At 44.9% G+C, this 13763-nt stretch overlaps 4 non-coding genes across 4 annotated transcripts; 3 read left to right on the forward strand and 1 right to left on the reverse strand.

Moving 5' to 3' along the window:
- Positions 1-4312: 4312 nt before the first annotated feature.
- On the forward strand, positions 4313-4383 carry trnag-ucc. The gene has a single exon. It is a non-coding gene; the product is annotated as a tRNA-Gly (tRNA).
- Positions 4384-4804: 421 nt separating this feature from the next.
- On the forward strand, positions 4805-4876 carry trnaw-cca. Its single transcript has one exon. It is a non-coding gene; the product is annotated as a tRNA-Trp (tRNA).
- Positions 4877-6795: 1919 nt separating this feature from the next.
- On the reverse strand, positions 6796-6867 carry trnam-cau. The gene has a single exon. It is a non-coding gene; the product is annotated as a tRNA-Met (tRNA).
- A 1653-nt stretch (positions 6868-8520) lies between these two features.
- trnar-ucg lies at positions 8521-8609 on the forward strand. The gene is given in 2 exon segments: positions 8521-8557; positions 8574-8609. It is a non-coding gene; the product is annotated as a tRNA-Arg (tRNA).
- The last annotated feature ends 5154 nt before the right edge of the window (positions 8610-13763 follow it).

The raw sequence follows: 13763 nt of genomic DNA on the forward strand, positions 1-13763 counted from the left end.
ACACCCTCTTCCAGGTCATTTATAAAAATGACAAACAGCAGTGGCCCCAAAACAGATCCTTGCGGTACACCACTAGTAACTGAACTCCAGGATGAACATTTGCCATCAACCACCACCCTCTGTCTTCTTTCAGCTAGCCAATTACTGATCCAAACCGCTAAATCACCTTCAATTCTATACTTCCTTATTTTCTGCAATAGCCTACCGTGGGGAACCTTATCAAACGCCTTACTGAAATCCATATACACCACATCAACAGTTTTACCCTGATCCACCTGTTTGGTCACCTTCTCAAAAAACTCAATAAGGTTTGTGACACATGACCTACCCTTCACAAAACCGTGTTGTGTATCGCTAATCAACTTGTTCTTTTCAAGATGATTATAAACCCTATCTCTTATAACCTTTTCCAACATTTTACCCACAACCGAAGTAAGGCTCACAGGTCTATAATTACCAGGGTTGTCTCTACTCCCCTTCTTGAACAAGGGGACAACATTTGCTATCCTCCAGTCTTCCGGCACTATTCCTGTCGACAAAGACGACATAAATATCAAGGACAAAGGCTCTGCAATCTCCTCCCTGGCTTCCCAGAGAATCCTAGGATAAATCCCATCTGGCCCAGGGGACTTATCTATTTTGACATTTTCTAAAATTGCTAACACCTCCTCCTTTTGAACCTCAATTCCATCTAGCCTGGTCGACTGAACCTGAGTGTTCTCCTCGACAACATTGTCTTTCTCCAGTGTAAACACTGACGAAAAATATCCATTTAATGCTTCACCTATCTCCTCTGATTCCACACACAACTTTCCACTACTATCCTTGATTGGCCCTAATCTTACTCGAGTCATTCTTTTGTTCCTGATATACCTATAGAAAGCCTTAGGGTTTTCCTTGATCCTATCCGCCAACGACTTTTCGTGTCCTCTCCTCGCTCTTCTTAACTCTCCCTTTAGGTCCTTCCTGGCTAACTTGTAACTCTCAAGTGCCCTAACTGAGCCTTCATGTCTCATCCTAACATAAGCCTTCTTCTTCCTCTTGACAAGTGCTTCAACTTCCTTAGTAAACCACGGCTCCTTTGCTCGACAACTTCCTCCCTGCCTGACAGGTACATACTTATCAAGGACACGCAGTAGCTGTTCCTTGAAAAAGCTCCACATTTCGATTGTACCCATCCCCTGCAGTTTCCTTCCCCATCCTATACCTCCTAAATCTTGCCGAATAGCATCATAATTGCCTTTTCCCCAGCTATAATTCTTGCCTTGCGGTATATACCTATCCCTGCCCATTGCTAAAGTAAACATGACCTGTCTGCTTTTGTAATCCATGCCCCGATTGATAAAGACAAATATCTCAGATGCCTTTTCCAGCACCCTATTAACCTGCCCTTCAGCCTTCAGAGATCTATGGACAAACACTCCAAGGTCCCTTTGTTCCTTAGGACTTCGCAGTGTCAGGCCATTCACATTAATCCTATAATAATATAATAGCATTTATTGTCACAAATAGGCTTATATTAACACCGGAATGAAGGTACTGCGAAAATGCCCTAACAAATGGATCACATCTCATTTTCAGCGTTAAATTCCATCAGCCACTTTTCTGCTCATTTGATCATCCCGTCTACATCTTCCTGCAACTCAAGACACTCAACCTCACTGTAAGCTTGAAACTCAGTGATAGGATTTCACCCTCCTCTCGGAATCTGATCACCGCCTCAACCCTAACATTCAGCTTGGGTGGGCAGACAAGACAACTTCCTTCCCGCAGCCCCCCAGCACAGACTGGATAATATCCCAAACTCCTATCCTGCTATTGTCACATTGCTCCCCCACCTTGTTCTCTTCACAAAACTCCAGGAATCTCAGACCAAATCTTCAGACCTTTGATTCTCTCTTCAAACGACATCTTATCCCTGATTATGTCCATCCTGGGAAGAGGGGCTTGACATTACGAGTTTCTCTGCAGACATCCAATTGCTGTTGATGGACCAAAAGAGGCCTCAAACCTGAAAGGGGTTCAGGCCTGTGAGCATGTCTCCAATAAACAGTGCATTCAGTACCTGCAGAGTAGACAACAATGGAGAGAAGGTTGAGCAATTTCAGCGTCACAATTCTCTGGACATAGAGGATACAAAATAAAACTTATTGAAAATACTGAACAGATCCTCTGAGAGCAGGACTCAAGTCAAAGGGGAAAATCCAATGGATTTCTAGTGCAAAGATTTAACAACTGGATGATGGCAGCTGAAATTAGTCCTTGCGTTACAATCTCTGTAGATATTCTACTGAATTGAAACCTGCAAAAGGCATACTTTTCGACTAGAAATCCAACACATTTCCCCCTGTTATGGAAGTTGTCAATCGCACAGATGGTCAAACGGAATAAGGCTCGGCTGGGATTTTAATCCATATTTTTCTTGAGGGAACAGACACTTCAACAGTCTAAGATACAGAGTGTGTGGATGTTCAGCTAATCACAAGGCAATGCTGGAAATACTTTACTGATCTGTAGTATCTGTGAAAAGAGAAATAGTTAACATTTCACATCCTGACCTTTCATTGCAATGACCTGTTTCTCTCTCCACAGAAGCTGCTGGAAACAATATTTCCAGCATTTTCTGTCTTTGTTTCAGATTTCCAGCATCCACAGTATTTTGTTTTTGTGCCAAAGGACAATGAGTTGTCTTTCCTGCCCTCAGGGTTTTTACAGGTCTCTCTGGCTGTGGCTGTCGCTGATTCGGCCAAACATTTACAATCTATCATTAATTATCCGTGAGAATGGGCGGTGGGGTGATTCTGGAACCGCTGCAAGTCCATCTGGTGTATGTACACACACAGTGCTGTTAGGGAGGGGTTCCAGGTTTTGATGGTGCCTCGCGGAGGAAAAGTCAATGTCAAGAGTGGGATTCGAACCCTAACCTCCAGAGGAGACTGCGACCTTCACTCGGCTATCCTGAAGTATTCGAAAGGTTAGGTGCGATTGGGCCGAAATCGGGTGCTCTTTCCGAGGGTCGGTACCGACTCGCTGTGCCGAATGGCCTCCTTCTGCACTGGAGGCATTCTATGATATTTAAACAGGGTGAAAATGGCAGCATCAGGACACAAGGACAAGTTAAGGTCGCAGACCAGAGTAAGTGTCCTACGTAATGACACATAGAACATGAGAAATAATTAGATAAATAGATTTATTGTGGACTGGTGCCATCGGCTGGCGGAACGGGAGCCGTTCGACATGGACACTTTCATTCAGAAGCGTTTTAAATTGGAGTGAGAACAGTACAGCACAGAACAGGCCCTTCATGTTGTGCCGAGCCATGATCACCCTACTCAAACCCTATAACCTGGGCTGAGAGGTGGCAAATGGAGTTTAATGTGGAGAAGTGTGAGGTGATTCACTTTGGAAAGAATAACAGAAATGCGGAATCTTTGGCTAATGGTAAAATTCTTGGTAGTGTGGATGAGCAGAGGGATCTCGATGTCCATGTACATAGATCCCTGAAAGTTGCCACCCAGGTTGATAGGGTTGTGAAGAAGGCCTATGGTGTGTTGGCCTTTATTGGTAGAGGGATTGAGTTCCGGAGCCATGAGGTCATGTTGCAGTTGTACAAAACTCTAGTACGGCCGCATTTGGAGTATTGCGTACAGTTCTGGTCGCCTCATTATAGGAAGGACGTGGAAGCTTTGGAACGGGTGCAGAGGAGATTTACCAGGATGTTGCCTGGTATGGAGGGAAAATCTTATGAGGAAAGGCTGATGGACTTGAGGTTGTTTTCGTTAGAGAGAAGAAGGTTAAGAGGTGACTTAATAGAGGCATACAAAATGATCAGAGGGTTAGATAGGGTGGACAGCGAGAGCCTTCTCCCGCGGATGGAGGTGGCTAGCACGAGGGGACATAGCCTTAAATTGAGGGGTAATAGATATAGGACAGAGGTCAGAGGTGGGTTTTTTACGCAAAGAGTGGTGAGGCCGTGGAATGCCCTACCTGCAACAGTAGTGAACACACCAGCATTGAGGGAATTTAAAAGTTTATTGGATAAGCATATGGATGATAAGGGCATAGTGTAGGTTAGATGGCCTTTAGATTTTTTTCCATGTCGGTGCAACATCGAGGGCCGAAGGGCCTGTACTGCGCTGTATCGTTCTTTGTTCTATGTTCTATAAAACTAATCTAAAGAACCAAAAGGACACAGACCTAATCAGTGAGCGATGGTGGTATAGTGGTGCACAGTAAGAAGTCTTACAACACCAGGTTAAAGTCCAACAGGTTTGTTTCAAACACGAGCTTTCGGAGCACGGCTCCTTCTTCAGGTGAATGTGGTATAGTGGTGAGCATAGCTGCCTTCCAAGCAGTTGACCCGGGTTCGATTCCCGGCCATCGCAAATACAAATTAGAAGCTTTTGCGCTCCTTCGTTAGTTTCAAACTGAGGAAGAGAAACAGTTTCTCACTCAGAATTTATGCCCAATTAGGGAGGGGAGTGAAATAAGTAACTTTCTCATCATTTTTAACGTGGTTTCAATATGGACAGTGTTCCACTATTCACCCACAAGCCGTCAAACAACAGCTAAAAGTCACAGCTTTTTCACCATCCTCATGATGTGGACGAAAGACACAACAGACACGTTACAAACGAGGATGGGATTTGAAGCCACGTGTACAGAGCACAATGGATTATTGTGCATCACCTTTACTGCATGGCCCTTTAACATCCCTCAATCTAACGGCTTTGCGTTTCTTTCGCACAGTTGGGTGTAAATAAAACATGGATCTATGAGGAGAAACACTTACGTCTCAGTACTTGGGCTTGTGGCGCAACGGTAGCGCGTCTGACTCCAGATCAGAAGGTTGCGTGTTCAAATCACGTCAGGCTCACTGTGTTCCCGGAATTTCTCTCTCCGTGGTGATGTTCTGCAAATGACTCCGTTCAAAACCAGGATGCTGGTAATTTTTTCGGCTATATCAGTTTTACCCGCTCATTTTCTATTTTTCAGCAGTTTCATTAAATATCAGGGGATTCGGCTAGTTCAGTCGGTAGAGCACGGGACTCCACATCCCAGGGTCGAGGGTTCGAGCCGCACGTTGGGCGTTTCCATATTATTATCTGAGAATATTGAACCAACTGTTTGGGCAGCATGCAGCACAGTGGTTAGCACAGTTGCTTCACGGCCCCAGGTTCGATTCCCGCCTTGCGCACCGTGAAATCGATCTCACCCTGCCCATGGGTGAGAACAGAACTACTGGTCAGTTAAAAACAAGGATGTTGCCCTTTTCGGACGGAGATGAGGAAATTTCTCACTGTCAGAGAGTTGTGCGTCTTTGGAACTCTGCCTCAGAAGGCGGCAGAAGCGGGACATTGATTATTTTTAAGGCGGAGATGGGGAAATTCTTGTTCAGCAAATAAATCAAAGGTTTATCGGGCTTACATACAACCATTCCATTCAGCCAGTTACCTGGGTGCACAAGCACTGGGTGCGGTTTTTTATTTGATATATCAGTTCCACACCATGGTGAAACGGTCTTAAAATATCTCTTTCATTTCTTCACGTGTTCTGCACTGAAATATTCTCTGCAATACCTTCACTGGAGCGCCACCTTCCTCCCGATTTCAGTCAATGACACCATCCGGGCTCGTCCGGATTTTTGAACCCGGGACCTCTCACATTTTATCACAGCTGAGAATCAATGTCAATGTCAGGAGTGGGATTCGAACCCTCGCCTCCAGAGGATACTGCGACCTGATGTATCTAAACGGATCGGAGGGGATTGCGCCGAGGTGGGGTGCGCTTTCCGAGGGTCAGTGCAGACTGGATGGGCCGAATGGTCTCCTTCTGCACTGGAGGGATTCTATAATTACTTAAACAGGGTGTAAACGGCAGCATCGGGACACAAGGACAAGGTGAGGTCTCAGGCCAGAGCAAGAGTCCTATGTAATGACACACAGAACATCAGAAATAAATACATTTATTGTGGACTGGTGCCATCTCCTGGCTGAACCGGAGCCGTCCGACACGGACACCTTCATTCAGGAACATTTTTAATTGCAGTGAAATAACATAAACATAGAAAGAATTTATCAAACTAATGCAAACCATCAAAAGGACGTAACATTTGACAGTAAGTGATGGGGGAATACTTGTGAGCATCGCTGCCTTCCAAGCAGTTGATGCGGCTTTGATTCCCGGCCATCGCAATAATAATTTGTTCGGAAGCGTTTGCGTGATTCCGTGGGTTTCGAACTGAGGAAGAAAGCCTGGAGAAAGTGAGGTGGCTGGAGGCAGGAATCTTCCCTTGTTGTAAATAGTCTGGTTGGATTGTTTACATCCGTCCGAGAGGGGAAACTGTGATCTCGATTTCTATTGTGGTTTATTATTGGATATTGTTATATATCCTTATTACCCCTCTGTGGGGTATTCCTGGAAGTTATTACATAAACATTTCCCCTTCTGGCTGTTAAATAATTTGAAAACACTGAAAAACTCCTGGTTCTATCTTTACCAAATGACATGACTGTGTTAATAAAACAGAACCCATTCCAGTTAGTGGAGATGTGATATTGACATCGATAATACTCACCCACCACAGCAGATGTTGTCTGTTTCCCTCAGAGATAGTCAATTGAAGAGCTTCCCTATTTTGCTACTTTGAGCTTCACAATGTTGTAATGCCGTCTGCTTCATTCCTGGGACAAATGTCCGGATCACACTGGAAGCAAGACTTTGATACTAATTTACTGAAAAGAAAAGGCAGGGTGATAGCGACATGTTTACTTTTGGTGTGAGTGAGAATATAAATAGCAGAGGATGGTTTCGATCCATCGACCTCTGGGTTATGGGCCCAGCACGCTTCCGCTGCGCCACTCTGCTCCTTAAAGCCGCTGTGTTCGCAATTACTGCTCTGCGGTAGCCAGATAACTATTCACCTGCTCCATTGTTTTCTTAAACGAGAACCCACGTGTTATGAAGCTCACCTTTGCTGGGGAATAACAGAAAACATCAGCACGGCTGTAACAGACAGAGAAAGAAACACAGAGAAGCAGGAAGAGACTATCGGGGCACACACACAATGACACACACTAAAAGGTGCCGAGCAAACCAGCAAGATTCTGAGATGGACAAACTGTTTATTTCGGAAAAAGGGATTGTCTGTTGAACAAAGATAGGCACTTAAATGCATTTCCTGCTGTGCAACTGTGGTCTCTGCTGTGTCACTGCTCTGAAACTGTTCTGTCGTGGAAATATTGTCCGTCTGAAGCAGATCCTTTCTCCGCCATTACTGAGACGAAGTTCCAGATTTACCATATCTTGACAGGAAAGATTAGTTCAGGCCTCTGGATTTCCAGTCCAGTTCGTTCACCTGAACATTCACAGATAACAATATGGAAGCGCCCAACGTGGGGCTCGACCCGTGACCCTGGGATTAAGAGTCCCATGCTCTACCTGAGCTAGTCGGGCTGGTGCCAAAAATGCTATTAACCCTCTTCCTGAGGAGTTAGAATTTACTAAGCAGCGAAATTTGTATCAAACCGTTTACTAAAATTCCGATTAATTCTTCGGTCACAGTCGCTGGGAGCCGGGCTCGAACCTGCTGGGGAAAGTCCATAACCACTTGGTCATCGCAGCTATGTTCAGTAGGTCATTCATTAATAATGTAGTGGATACAAAACATTATAAAACCAGCCTGGAATCACTCCAGGAATTTTTGCATTCCTGCGATGAACGGTGCCCCGGTGTTTATGTGAGGAGCGGTTGAATCGGCCTTAAAAATAACCATTGGATTTTGTGAGAAGCCTTGAGAGACTCGAAATTCCCGGCTCCCTAACGCACAATTCCACTGATTCAATTGTTTGCGTAAGAAAATCAGTTACATTGGAAATATCCCAGAAGTTCATTTTTGCTTCACACGAAACAGCACCGAACTTCCCAGTCTAGATCCAAATTAAAGCAATTCAATCAGAGAAACTGACAGCACAGAAGGAGACCTGTGCAGACCGAATGGTCACGTGGTTACGTGATGACGCATCCACAATGATCAGCTGTTCTCCCCGGATCCCGCTCAGAGCACAAGCCTGGAGCAGCTGCTCAAACAGTAAATACATTATTTTTTGTTACAAGTCCTTGGTCGCCAGTCTTTGAGAGATCAGAATTTCTCCATGGTGTCAGGAGTGGGCAGTATGGCACAAGGGCTTCACCGCCTCAGCCCGCTACTGACATAGAATCATAGAATCCATACAGTGCAAAAGAAGACCATTCGGCACAACAAACATGTACTGACCCTCCGAAGGCTCACCCACCTGCCCTCTGCTGGAATATTGGGTCCGATGGAGAAACTCTGCCCTCCAATTCCAACCCCTGATATCCGCTCTCCCTCTCATGAGTGGGGTGCAGGATTGGAGGGTCAGCGCAGACTCGGTGGACCGAATGGCCACCTTCTGCATACACTGGTTTCTATGGAAACAGATATAATCACAGTATTTATTCAATTGGGATAAATATTGGCTCGCAGCTTACAGACTTGCAGGCCGCGTGGCCTAATGGATAAGGCGTCTGACTTCGATGAATTTGATGATGATATCAGAAGATTGCAGGTTCGAGTCCTGCCGCGGTCGTTTTACACAGAAATCCGGTGGAACTTGCTGACAGCCGAGTTTTCATTCCCAGTCTCGATCCAGATTAAAGCAATTCAATCAGAGAAACTGACAGCACAGAAGGAGACCTGTGCAGACCGAATGGTCACGTGGTTACGTGATGACGCATCCACAATGATCAGCTGTTCTCCCCGGATCCCGCTCAGAGCACCAGCCTGGAGCAGCTGCTCAAACAGGAAATACATTATTTTTTGTTACAAGTCTTTGGTCAGCTCAAAGTTCCACCTTTCCATCCAAACATTGCAGAGCTTTTATTGGAATATAATTTCTTGTAACATTGTTCATTCAATTCGCTCTCGTCCGAGTATTTTGTTTAGCCCCTGATGAATCCACAGCATCTGTTTGACTTGGATAAAGTGTAGAATAATATTTTATGTATCAATCGGTTCAATAAAATTCTGTGGAGGAAATACTAATATAGTCAGGAAGACAGACAGCCATAGAGTCATAGACATTTGCAGCATGGAAACAGCCCTTCGGCCCAGCTTGTTAATGCCGCCCAGTTTCTATCACTAAGCTAGTCCCACTTGCCCGCATTTGGCCCATATCCATCTATACCCACCCTCACCATGTAACGGTCTAACTGATTTTTAAAAGACAAAATGATACCCGCCCCTCCCACTGCCTCTGGCAGCCCGTTCCAGATGCTCCTCATTACCTTATTTATGCTCCTCATTATTTCAGAGGCCTCTATGACATCAGCCGAAATCTCCTACGCTTCAGGAAACAAAGTCCCAGCCTATCCAGCCTCCACTTTTCACTCAGACCATCAAGTCCTGGTAGCATCCTTGTAAATCATTTCCGCACTCTTTCTAGTTTAACAATATCCTTACGAAAATAGGCTGACCTGAACTGAACACAATGTTTCATGTGTGGTCTTACCAATGTCTTGTACAACTTCAACAAGACATCCTAACTCTTGCATTCAATATACTGAAATAAAACATAGCATGCTGAATGCCTTCTTCACCCTCCTGTCCACCTGCAACACCACATTCAAGGAGCTGTGAACCTGTAGCCCAAGATCTGTTTGTTCTGTAATTCTCCCCAACTCCCTCCCATTAACGGAGTAGGTAAATCACTGATTTGATCGACCAAAATGCATCACCTCCCATTTATCCAAATTAAATTCCATCTGCCTGTCATCGGCCCACTGGCCTAAGATGTTTAATAATCAGCTGAATCAATAGTTTTTTTTTGCTCAGAGGGATGAAAGATTATGTCACTGGATTGGGAATCCAGAGGCCCGAAATAATCTTTGGGACAGGGAATAAATCCCACCATTCAGCTCCCCCACCCTCTGACATCAGCTCAGTAATATAAGCTGTTTCATTTCTTAAAGGTACATTGCTTAAACATCATTTCTTAAAGGCACTCTCACATGACACATCTTACAGTGTAATTAGATCATCTGATTACTTTGTTTTCACGGCTGAGCGGCCGTTTCTGAAAAGACAAAATCTGCCAGCAGTGCCCCAGATGAAGCTGGCGGCTGTTTTGGAGCTTCTGAAGCCGCATGTTTGCATGGTGCCAAACTCATGCCTAAAGCTGGTGTCCTGACCTAAATCGATTATCAGACTGAGGATTAGTAATATCAGTATAGAGATTTGTGCAAGACAATTCACTCCTCAGGCCAGTTGAACTCGGAATTTAAACTGCATCCTAGTTCCGGATACACTACACCAATCATCAGGTCGCCCTCAATAAGTGGCCCAACGCGGAGACGCAGGAAATGGATCAACAACGGGGATGGATTCAGACCCGCAGATGCAAAGCACAATGGATTAGCACCGCATCACCTTCACCTCTCGGCCAACTCGCCATGTAACCTGACTTCACCAAACCACCTCATGGACTTTTAACATCCGCAATAACTAACGGAAGAAGGTTGTCCTTATACATTAGTCCAGATGTGCAGCCAGATGTGAAATGTTGGAAATATCGTTTCTGCCAGCAAATTACATTTCCATCATATCAGCTGAAGGATTGTTGTGAATGGACTGATGGGAAACACTTCAACACCATGTCCAACATGTTTCTACACATTGTAAACAAAACACCGCGGAAAGACTGAAAGATACAAACATTTGATCGCATCATGATGGACATCACTCAGACGCCTTCAAAATCCCGTCAATATCGGAGTTATGACGATTCTAATTTGTTATCCAAAGAATCCCTGCAGGACATTCGGCCTCTTGATTCTGCACCGAACTTCCAAAAGCGCACTCGCCCTGGGCCCACTCCTCCGCTTCTCCCCGTAACCCCGCACTTGCTCATGACGAAGCCACCTAACCTACACATCGTTAGACTGTGGGAGGAGACAGGAGGACTCAGAAAAAATCCCACGTAGACACGGGAACAACGTGCAAACTCCACAGTGATCGTCACGGAAGCTGGAATCCAACTATTATGAAAGGCCAACTGGCAGGATGAATTGTTCAACCTCCGCATGAGTTTGGTGAGTGGGAAAATCAATGACAGATGAATGTATAATTTATAAAAATGTGAGGTTATACACTTTGGGAGCAAAACCAGGAAGGCAGATCATCATCTGAATGTCCATGAATAGGAGAGGGGAATGTGCAACGAGACCTGAGTGTCCTCATACACCTGTGGCTGAGGGTCAGCCTGCAGGTGGAGCAGGCATTGAAGGAAGCCAACAGTATGTTGGCCTTGATCACGATATGATTTCAGTGCAGGAGCAGGAATGTCTTGGGGCAATTATACAGGGCTTTGTGAGACCACGTCTGGAATATCGTGTGTACATTTGGTCTCCTTTTCTGAGAAAGGGTGTTGTTTCTGTTGAGGGAGCGCAGAGAAGGTACAGCAGACTGATTCTTGGGATTAAAGGTCTGACGTATGTAGAGAGATTGAGCGGTTGCGAGCGTATTCGCTGGCATTCAGAAGAATGAGGGGGGTCTCACAGAAAGCCACTGAATTCCAAAAGGACAAGATAGAGGAGATGCAAGAAGAATGTTCGTGATGGTGGGATGTTCAGAACCAGGGGTCAGAATCTGAGGATATGGGGTAGACCGTGTTGGATGGAGAAGAGTATAAATGTCTACGCAGTTTGGTCAGGTTGGAATTTGCTCCCACAGGAATTTGTTAAGGCAAAACCACTATATTTTCAATAAACAGTTTGAAAACCACGTGGGGCGAATGCAATCAGCAATACGGGAGGGGAGGCGGGGGAAGGAGGGTGCAGCCTATTGAGTTGGATGATCAGTCATGATCACAATGAATGGCAGAGAAGTCTCGAAGAGCAGAATGGCCTCTTCTTTCTCCTATTGTCTATGTTTCTATGATTAGCGAAGAGCAACTTGAAAGCTGCGAGGCGGGCGATGATCTTCACCAGAACAGACAGTGAGACGGAACATTGATCATAAACAGACAGTGAGAGAATACAACATAATAAACACAGGGAGCAACAATGGGAAATACCAAATGCATTCGATTGGAATGTTCAATATCGTTTGGAATTGATAAAACTCCGAATGAAAAGGAAATTACATTGGAATTCCCGCCATTTTAGCATCTGGGAGAGAAAGGAGAAACGGGGAGAACAATGTAGTAAGAAAAGAAAGGATGGAACTGCTCCCTTGTACTTGGCTCACTGTTGGTCCACAGTTTGTAGCATCTCACCGATTCAAAACAAAAGGAAATAAAACTATATCATTCGTGGATTCAATCAAATTCGGATTCATTTTGAACTCTAAAGGCTAAAGTATTTCTCACCCACTCAATATATTGAGACGTTTGAGAATAATTTGACCCCACAGGATAATGTTGTGTTTCTGCTCTCTAGTTATTTGTTTTTTTTCTGTTACTCTTCCATTAGATGTCAATCCACAGAAAGTAAAGAAGGAAAGGAGAGAGGGAGCGAATATTCTGTTTCCTTTCATGATTCTCTTCTGATCTTCATTTTACAGAATACAATCAAGGTGTAAATGAGGAAATCTGTCAGCATTGAGATTTAATCTTCGACAGGAGGTCCGGTGGCGCACGATCACGCGTCTGAATGCCGATCCGAAGGCTACGTGTTAAATCACGTCAGGCTCACAGAGTTTTTCTGCTTGTTTCAGGATTTTATATCTGGATAAGTTCACTGTGTGGAGAAGTTCTGAAAATCACACAAAGATAGTGAGTGAAGTATGTTGTGAAAAGGACTGAAGCAGCTTACAGACGGATACAGAGAGGTTGAGTGAGTGACAGAAACCTGGCAGCTCCAAAGCAATGTGTAAAAAGCGCAGGGTTTCGCTTTGGCATAGAACATAGAACATTACAGCACAGTACAGGCCCTTTGGCCCTCGATGTTGTGCCGAGCATTGTCCGAAACCAAGATCAAGCTATCCCACTCCCTGTCAATCTGGTGTGCTCCATGTGCCTATCCAATAACCGCTTGAAAGTTCCTAAAATGTCCGACTCCACTATCACAGCAGGCAGTCCATTCCACACCCTAACCACTCTCTGAGTAAACAACCTACCTAGGACATCCCTCCTATATCTCCCACCCTGAATATTATAGCTATGCCCCCTTGTAACAGCTACATCAACCCGAGGAAATAGTCTCTGAACGTTCACTCTATCTATCCCCCTCATCATCTTATAAACCTCTATTAAGTCGCCTCTCATCCTCCTCCACTCCAAAGTGGAAAGCCCAAGCTCCCTCAACCATTCCTCATGAGACCTATCCTGCAAACCAGGCAGCATCCTGGTAAATCTCCTTTGCACCCTTTCCAATGCATCCACATCCTTCCCACAATGAGATGACCAGAACTGCACACAATACCCCAAATGTGGTCTCACCAGGGTCCTGTATAGTTGCAGCATAACCCCGCGGCTCTTAAACTCAAGCCCCCTGTTAATAAACGCTAACACACTATAAGCCTTCTTCATGGCTCTATCCACTTGAGTGGCAACCTTCAGAGATCTGTGGACATGAACCCGAAGATCTCTCTGTTCCTCCACATTCCTCAGAACCCTGCTGTTGACCCTGTAATCCACATTCAAATTTTTTCCACCAAAATGAATCACCTCGCACTTATCAGGGTTAAACTCCATCTGCCATTTTTCGGCCCAGCTCTGCATCCTATCAATGTCTCTTTGCAGCCT

Source organism: Scyliorhinus canicula, chromosome 27 (assembly GCF_902713615.1).
Source record: "Scyliorhinus canicula chromosome 27, sScyCan1.1, whole genome shotgun sequence".
NCBI classification, from domain to species: Eukaryota; Metazoa; Chordata; class Chondrichthyes; order Carcharhiniformes; family Scyliorhinidae; genus Scyliorhinus; species Scyliorhinus canicula.